The sequence below is a fragment of the Pocillopora damicornis genome, chromosome 10, assembly GCF_964200805.1.
Source record: "Pocillopora damicornis chromosome 10, jaPocDami1.2, whole genome shotgun sequence".
NCBI classification, from domain to species: domain Eukaryota; kingdom Metazoa; phylum Cnidaria; class Anthozoa; order Scleractinia; family Pocilloporidae; genus Pocillopora; species Pocillopora damicornis.
In genome coordinates, this window is record NC_142679.1 from 19,338,470 (window position 1) to 19,347,936 (window position 9,467).

Below are 9,467 nucleotides of genomic sequence, written 5' to 3' on the forward strand. Positions count from 1 at the left end.
GGATGAGGTGTCTTAAAAAATGTTAGTTTGAAAACAGCTACAGATTTGAACCACCACGCACTTTTTTGATAGCTCATTCAAATTTGGTATAATTCGGAAGGCCGGGAATGTAACTGTTGGTTTTTTTTTTTTTTTTGAAAACAGCACGGTGATATTCCGCATTATAAAAGGTGCCAAAATCAAAGTGGAGAGCTACAGACCTGTTTTACTAGCTTCTGTTGAATTTTCAGTAAATTTGCGAGATGGTTGAAAGGAAGTCCAACGCTAAGTCGAAGCATTTGGTTTTATGGAAGAGCGTTCTTGCTTAGCGAAATTACTCGACACTTCCCCACAAAGAGCCCTGAACTATGCTCTTGCGCAAGGCATTTAGAGTTTTGCTTTGACCAGGGAGGGAGTTACTTATATTTATTCTGTACCAGATACAAACAGAGAAAGAACCTTCGTGCCCAAATAAGACGGATATGTGTGTTCCAGCCCGTGTTTCCTTCAATAAGGCTGAAAAGATTCAGTAAAAGCTAGGATCGAAAAAATGAAACAACATTTGTTAAATTTAACTGCAGTCCTTGCACATATTCAATGTCCTTGGTTAATATACTTCGAAGTTTAGTGTGGTCCTTTAAAAAATATCAAATATATATGTAAAATATTATTTCTACTGAGAGTTGAGAATTTTGGAACAATAACTTACACATTATCAATTACTTTACATTAAATTTTGAACTATTACAGTAAATTGAAAAAGAGATTATACATTATAAGGACTACGTAACCCGTAAAGCAATTTCCTACCATTAGGATGTAATTTTGGAGTCATACATAACTCTTCTCTTCATAAAGTCATCAGCTAAGATGAAAAAATTGCGGGTTAGAGCACAAGCTTTGTGTAAACGACTTACTAGGTAAAGTCCAAATAAACTGCTCTGAACGAAAATACAATTGGTTGTACAACGCCTACATTTGGCCTCGAAAACGAACAAGGCAGAACAAAACATTCCTTTTTGTTCTATACTTTTTGATAAGTGTTTTAACTTTGAGGAACACATAAAATCAATTTGCAAGTCTTCTCATTATCACATAAGAAATATCGCCAAAATCAGAAAGTACATTGACGAGCAGAGTGCCAAAATTGTTGCTGTGAAATTGGATAGCTGCAATTCCTTGCTATATGGTCTTCCACAACATCTAATTTCAAGATTGCAATATATTCAAAACACAGCAGCTCGAGTAGTTACACGTACTAGGAAATTTGATCATATAACCTCCGTCCTCAAACAGCTTCACCGGCTACCTGTCCGTTACCGTACAGTTTTTAAAATTCTCCTACTGGTCTACAAAGCTCTCAATGGAACAGCGCCTTCCTATATCAGTGAATTACTTATGTACCACACCTCTGAACGGAAATTAAGATCGTCCTCTCAACACCTTCTGGCGACCCCGAAAGCTTGACTGGAAACATATGGAGAGAGAGCGTTTGCTGTGGCGGCACCGAGACTATGGAACTCGATACCACTTGAACTAAGATCCAGTAGTTCGATAGACATTTTAAACGACATTTAAAAACATATCTTTTTAAACAAGCTTTTTAACTCTTTTAATTTTTAGATGATTTTTTACTTATTGATGCAACTTAAGTGATGCTTTCTTTTTATAATGTTGTAGAACTTTTAGCTTTTTAAATATCTTTTTTAATGTAAAGCGCCATAGACAAATAGTGGATTAAGCGCTATAAATACTTTACTTTATTATTATTATTATTGCTTCTGTTAAAGCTGCGAGAAAACCTTTGTAGAGCATTTATTGCTCCACATTTTAATTACTGTGCCGAGTCTTGGCATTTTTGTAGTAATCGCTCAACAGAAAAACTCCAATTCTAACTATAATTTTACGTGGTGATGCTATTTTAAAATTACCTAAAGTAAATTCTATAAAGTATAGGATCAAGTCATGGAGATACCAGCTGCCCGACTATGGAACACTATTCGTAATAATTTAAGAAATATCGATGGCTGCCGCAGTTTTTAACGGGGACTCAAGGAGCTCGACCTTGCAAGTTCAAAGTCCCTTATTTGAAATTTAACTTAGTTTTTATAAGTTTGATAGTTCTGTAATTTATACAGTTCCATGATACTACATCATTTTAAACACTTTTATATAGTTTCTAGGTTTAATTATTTATCTTTTCTTTCGTGACTGACCCGTAAACTAGCTTTACATGGCTAAGTGTCAGCCACGTTAATAAAGTATGTATGTATATGTATGTATGTTTTGGATATTTCGAGGGAAACAGAGCAGAGATGGATGATCTGTTAGCCGTTTTCATTTCAGGTGTTGAACTCCACGTGTTATGTACTTACAGAAAGCCATTCAAAAGAGGAAAACCACAACAGATTTTCTCAAACAGGTATATAATCTCTCAGTGTTTTAAAGTGAACAGATCCCGGTTTCCTATCCTGATTATCCTAATTCAGGAATAATTCAATAGAGAAGAATCGCCGTCTTTCAGAGTTTATGGTAAATTTCTTCCAAGGCAGCCTTACGCGATTGTAAGATGTTACGTCTTAACTTCATGTTTACATTTCATTTCAGTTTCTTTGTGTTTGTTGTTATTGCTGTTGTTACTACTTTTTATTCATTTATCTCTACCTAAAAGGTCTATTTGGTTTAGAAACAGCCAACAGTAGCTTTGGTTGAAAGGTTTGGGTCAAAGGTCTGGTTCTTATTGCCACTTTTGCACGTAAACCGGAAATAAGGCATGTTGCTTAACAACTCTATCTGATTTCATTTGACAGCACCTCTCGTATTGTCATACAGTTGTTTGGCCATCCCTTTTCAATCTCTGGCAGTGAAACTCGACATTGTATTCATGGATCTTCAAAGGTTGGTTAAAATTACAGTAAATGAATTAACAAACATTCGTTTAAGTAAAAAAAGAGGTCAATCGAGAAATGATAACGGAAACTGAGAGTCGAGAGGTTGAATTTGAGCTTATTCAAATGGACTGATTAATTTTCTATTACGATGTCCCACATAATATCGCTGCTGGAGGAATAATGTAATTTAATTTTTCCCCCATAGAACACAGCCGTGACCTATATTAAAATATTCTGTACCAATTAGGATGCCCCAGGAAGTTATACCTGCAAGAGTGACAACGCTCATGTACACGAATGAGCAAGAAAAACTAGAATACACTCACAGAATTCGAAAAATTGGATTTCCCGGCCGTCATGCAGATTCGATGTATTCGAGTGTACAACGATTACTTCATTGACAAAGCAAAGTTCCTGTCGGATGATAGCTTGGTGATGGCTAAGAGGGCTGTTCTAAAAGAAATCAATGACAAACCGAAGAGTGACTCGGGGTTTAGATTCCGTACCTCGACTCGGTTCCATCTGAAGATCCCATTAAGCTTCTCTCATGTCAACCACCCTGTCAGGGACTTGTCCACGATCGGACATTACGTCGATAAACGTGTAGTTGACAAGTTCTACGGCCTTGTAAACCAAAACATAACCAACTTTTCTGAGCTGCAAAGGTCTCTTGATAAATATGTTCGAGAGGATCTATTTTCTGGCCATCCCGAGGAACGAAGACCAAAGAAAACAAATAGGCGATACTACCCTTGTCGTCAGGACGTGCGCAACCACATTGCCAAGGCGATTTCAGCAGTGAAGTATTACGATTACGACCAAGAAGCATTGGGTAAACTAATGGCAAACCAAGTCTCCCAAAAGCAACTTCTTTTACCGAACCAGAGACGCTGTCATTAACGAAAAAGATGAACCAAGACCTGGAACTGCTGAGGAAACCTTCTTCTTTGTACATCAAGAGCCATTGCAACCACGAATGTTTGAAAGATATGGTAGTGAACTGGCCCTGATGGACGCCACGTACAAAACGACAAGGTACGTTTCCACTTTTTTCGTTTGTGTACATACCAACGTGGGATATAAGGTTGTGGCTAAATTCATGTGCCAGTCCGAAGATCAAGCCTCTATAAGTGAAGCACTTGCCATAATCAAGGGATGGAACCCAGTGTGGAATCCGACGTACTTCATGGTGGATTATTCCAATGCAGAAATCACTGCACTTGAAGAACAATTTTCCAAAAGTTTTGTGTACATTTATGATTTCCATAGATTACAAGGAATGCATCGCTGGTGCAAGTCAGAGAAGAATGGCTTTTCGTCTGCCGAGCAAGAGATATTTTAGACCTTATGAAGAGCATCACCTATGCTAACACAGTAGACAAATTCGAAAAGCGAATGAACACTTTGAAAGAATCCCGGCTTTACAAAGACCAATGAAATATTCAGAACTATCTAACACGTGGCTATCATGCAAAGTTCGTTAGGCACAGGCTTTTCGAAAGCAGCAAGTGACAAACATAGTTCACACCAATAACGGCACTGAGGCGCAAAACAAGCTTTTGAAGTACGAATATCTTCCGAAGATCAGTTGACAAATCGGTTTATGGCATTGTAACGATGCTAATTAGACTAGTTAGACTATTTAAACTAGTTAGATCCCGTGAGTTTCACAGATTGAATTCCTGATTTTGAGGCATCAATTTTTAATCCGACAGAGTTACACCAGATCTTTACCGTACAATTTGCTTAATGTTATCAGTATCATTGACAACCAGGACAGAGTCGCTGGTAAACAGGAGTTCTCCGACATGTGAGTCTTTTGTCTTTGATAGAGCTTTGAGTCTCAGACTTACTGAACAGTTATCAATCTTCGCGAGTCTTTGGAGCTGGTCACTATTCATTACCTCTTGGAGGGGTAGGAGGAATTTGGTTGTGTCACAATAAAATTTACCCAATCCCCCCTTAGGCTCTGTAATATTCTGAGGAACCCCCCCCCCCTTAAACACACACAAACACTTCATAGGTAGTCAATTCTCTATATTCCTCACTTTATACTCTGTTAGCAACGACTGATCCCCCCTCCACTCCCCCTGAAATCTATTTTATCTCCGAACATCCTCCACCCCCACCCCACCCCCAGGCGACAGACTGGTCCCTTACCGACTTACACTTCTTAAATAAGAATTTGACAAGAGATGTCTAAAATGGATTGAGCTTTGTATCAATGCAGAAGTCAAGAATTAGCAGGTAAAATTGACCTGGAAAATTATGCTGAAATGCTGGACTTTGATTTCTTCTCTTTCTCTCTCATTCATTTGGAGTTGAAGGAAAATGTGTTCATTCGCTCTCGCAGTTTCCAATTTAAGATCGTGGTGGTTCAAATCTGTAGCTGTTTTCAAACTAAAATGTTTTAAAACACCTCATCCCTTTTGGCGGAACGTCTCCCTGTAGCATATGTAGATGAGTACCCCCTGCCAGCCCATAGTTTGATTCTCAATTGGTCCGAATCAAATTGTTGGTCCGAATCAGAAACTTGTTATAAGTACAAAGTATTGGATTACAAAATCTCCTGCCTTAAAAACTTTCGTTTCCATATTTAAAAATTATAAAATATATATGTAAGCTATATTTTTTATTATATTCCTACCTGCTCGATTAAACTGAAAAAGGGACTATACTATCAAAAAAACTGCATTACCCGTGCCATCATTTCTCACCAAAAGTAATTTGAAGAGTACTACTTAATTCTGTTTTTGATAAAATCGTCAGCTAAGCTGGAAACAAATTACAAGTTAGATTACAAACTTTGCCTAAATGATTTCCTTGGCCAAGTCCGATTAAACTAACTTTGAAAGAGAATGCAATAGTTTTTACAACGTAAACAACAAAGGAGAGCACTTTCAATTAAGCTGTTACATGGTATCTTTAAGTCGACTGACAAAAACTATCATCTGTCATTAAAATTAAACCAACATATTCTTATCTTATTTGTACGTCATTAGTTCTCGGAAAATGTTCAAAATTTTGTCTTTCAGAAGACAAAGATATTCACTAGCTACTTTATAAAAAGATAATTCAATATTCTTTGCATCCTACGGACCTCTTACACGGAATTGCATCCACACTTCCAGAAAAAGGCCTATCTTGCTACTGTATTTTAACTTGATTTCTGAAACGAACTTAACATGAACAAAAGATCAACGAAAATTTAATAATATTTTGTCTAACGATGCCATTAATTGTTGGTGGCGACGTTTTGTCTGCCACATTGAGAGTCGTTTAGAATACACAGTTTGATCGACAACTCATGGAGAGTAAATACCGCGAGATAATCTTCCAAACTGTTATTTATACAGTGAAAAAAACAAGCGTTAAACAATAATTCTATCCTTCATAAAAATGACATTTTAATTGACATGCGATAAGTAACAAGAGGAGCCTATCCGAGCTTTATGCCTCTGACTTAATAAAACGGCAAATTATCAGCCCTTCACTTCTACGTCTGTTATATTTCGAATTCCTCGCAGGTCTATGCTCTGTAGTTTGCAGTTGCTATCAGTTAAGGCTTTACACAAGTACTTTATTTCTTCATCTCCTAATTCATTGTCTTTAATGTCTGAGCTCGTTAATGTACAGTTCTCGTTGGTTAAAGCTTCAGGTGAGTCCTTTAATACTCTATCTCCTAATCTATAATGACTGACATTTAAACTGATTAATGAGCAGTTACTGCTGGTCAGAAAAATAAACAAGAGTATTATTCCTTCTTCCCCTAACCTATTACAACTGACGTTTAAGTTGGTTACTGACTTGCTCTTAGGGCTGATCAGTGCATCGCACAAGAGTATTATCCTGTTTTTCCAAAGAAAGTCCCTGTGACGGTCAAATTGGTTAATTTGCAGTTGACACTGGTAGGTGCGTTACACAGGTGTATTATTCCTTCATCTCCTAACCTACTGTCACTGGCGGTGAAGCTGCATGTTAAATTGCAGTCACTAGCTACTGGTAAGCACTTCACACAGGTGTTTTAATCCTTGACTTTTTAAACCACTGTCATTCAGTGTCAAGCTGTAAAGTTCACTCTGAGTAAGCGCTGATCTCAATTTCTTTAGACCTTCATCAGATATACGACTGCTAGAGAGGATTAATCTGGTTACCTTCCAGTCCCTGTTGGTGATCGCTTTACACAGTGTATCAAATCAGGGTCGTACTCCGTTGGCCACGCCTTCAATATGCCTGACGTCGAACTGTACAACGGCATACTGAACATCTTCTCGTCCTCGTCCCGCACTTCACGATACCAGTCCCATGGCAGTTTACGTGTAGGTAACTCGTCCATAAACAGCAGCACCACTTGCCATGCACCTCCCCTGATGTGTATATGAAGAAATGTTTGCATTTCGTATTTATCCATTGCTTCTCGAAATTTCGATTGGGGTATTGAATGATTTAGCTAAAAGGAATATAAATACTTAACTTAAAAACATAATTGCCAAAAAAACCACCTTTACGGATTTTTTTTTCTGTCTCAAAACTGACAAACCACAAAAAATACCTCGGCAAATTGGACACAAGAGAGCGGTGTTAACACATTAGCTGAGAATTTCAAGTCTCAGAGCCAGTTATTTACACGAGGTCTAACCCAAACCGCGGTCTTACGCAAGCAAAGGGCCTCAGGAATCCTCTATAAGAGGGTTGATTTTATTAAATAAATGTCCTTCCACTATTAGCTTTATGCCCTCTTGACACTGCAGCTGTGGTAATATTTTTGCTCTGGAAATATTTTCGGGAAACTGCATTCATATGCTAGTTCAAAGAGTTATCTTGCCCATACATGAGTGACAAAAAGAAGAAGGCACAAACAAAACTTGCAATGCGAGCCAGTGGCCATTCACCTGCGCATGCTCGAGGGATAAAACGGACACCCGCTGGTCGATGCTTGATCTATCGCCGCACACTGGCACTCTTCTCCACAATAGTCCATTTTACGGTTGCGTGCTTGGTTGCCAAGCCTTTGAACAGGAATGAGGCTGACGGTGACCTTGTTATGATACAAACCTTGCTGCTTTTCAAATGCAAATTACTTTGTTATCATGCTAATTGGAAACTGGTCTCTATCACAACAAGGTCACCTTCAGCCTCACTCCAAATCAAAGGCTTGGCAACTAAGTACACAACTGTAAAATGGCCTATTAGACATCAATCGAAACTTGAAATTGAAGATACATGATTGTGACCTGTCTTATTCATTCATTAAAATTGCACCAGACAAACATGAAGTGGGTGCGAAAGGGGAAGGCTTTACTGTATGAAAAAGAAAAATATCTTGAATTGCTCCATGGCGGTAATTTAACGGTGGCAAAGTCCAAGTATGGGTGATAGACATGAGTATCTTTGTTTCAGTTAAACCGACCACCGACATGGCTAATCACACGCTGTCCTCATTACAAGAACCTTTCAAAGGACTCCATCGTTTTGTAAAATTACGTTATCAAGTAAAAACCTTGCTGATCACGAGTTATGGGCGGTTAGTTTGAGCTTAGTCATCTGAATGATTGTTATGACTAACTAAGCACTATTAAAATATACCAGTGAATACTGAAAACAGTTTGAACGCTCAGTATTTTTTTCTTTTCATTTTTTTTTTCCGAGGGGTAACGCGTGACGAAGTTCCTTTTCGCTTGGCATAGGTGTTTGACTTTCCTTTCCCTTTTCCGGCTGAAAATACCTAGCTTCTATTTGCTGTAAATTGTAGGGTCTGTCAGTAACTTGAAAGGAAGAATTAAGAGAACGAGTGACGAAGCAATCAAAGATAGATTTCCCTTTCAGTTTCAAAGAACCTTTTACAGAAATTTTCTAAAGAGTTACTGTCATTGTTTACTTGGTAGATTTGACTGGAAGTTTCTAGCACGAAGCCTTTCATTCATGTCGGCAAAACCCGTGGCGATGGAGTGAATCTAATAGAAAACTTTACATAAGGTTGCTCAATAAAATCCCAAACAAAGTTAAGAACTTAAATTTTAATATACTTTTGACATAAGCGTTTGATTTTCATGTTCTGTCTCATACTATCCCTTAAGACATGCTTTAAATCTAACTTCCTGTAACAAAACTTAAAACCAAAAAAAACCAGAATACTGAGCCAGAATATATCAGTTATAACGGGAAGGACTTTTAATGCATTAGACACGTTCCCAAAATTTAATAACAGAACAAAAATTTTATTATGCAACCAAGCGCTTTGAGATTATCTTAAACAAGTAAGTGTCAAGACTGCAAAGGAAGACGAGAGAAAAAAATTGAAAAAACAACCTTGAGATACTCTAAGCTGGTACAGATCCTCTGACTGATCAAAAAAACATTGCAGATAGTTTCAATCGATATTTCACATGAAATCGATATTTCACATGAAAGTTGAAAGGAAAAAGAATTTCGTGCAGGCATTAAATGCATTAAAGTAAAAAATCTCCTGCTGGAATTAAGAGTCTGTCCACGAGAGGACCAGGCAGGCGTGACACATGCCATCTCGCCGATTTCTTTCAAACTCCTACAGTTTATTCAAGAATCCAAAGTAGTTCGGGCTCCGGGTAGTCCCTGGGG

The 9,467-nt window shown here is 37.9% G+C and overlaps 1 protein-coding gene and 1 pseudogene across 3 annotated transcripts in view; both read right to left on the reverse strand.

Annotated features, from left to right (window-relative positions):
* Positions 1-9,467, reverse strand: part of LOC113684493 (uncharacterized) — a 78,727-nt gene that overhangs the window by 37,247 nt on the left and 32,013 nt on the right. The window lies entirely within an intron of this gene.
* The window catches only part of LOC149039282 (uncharacterized), a 7,179-nt pseudogene continuing 4,064 nt past the window's right edge, over positions 6,353-9,467 (reverse strand).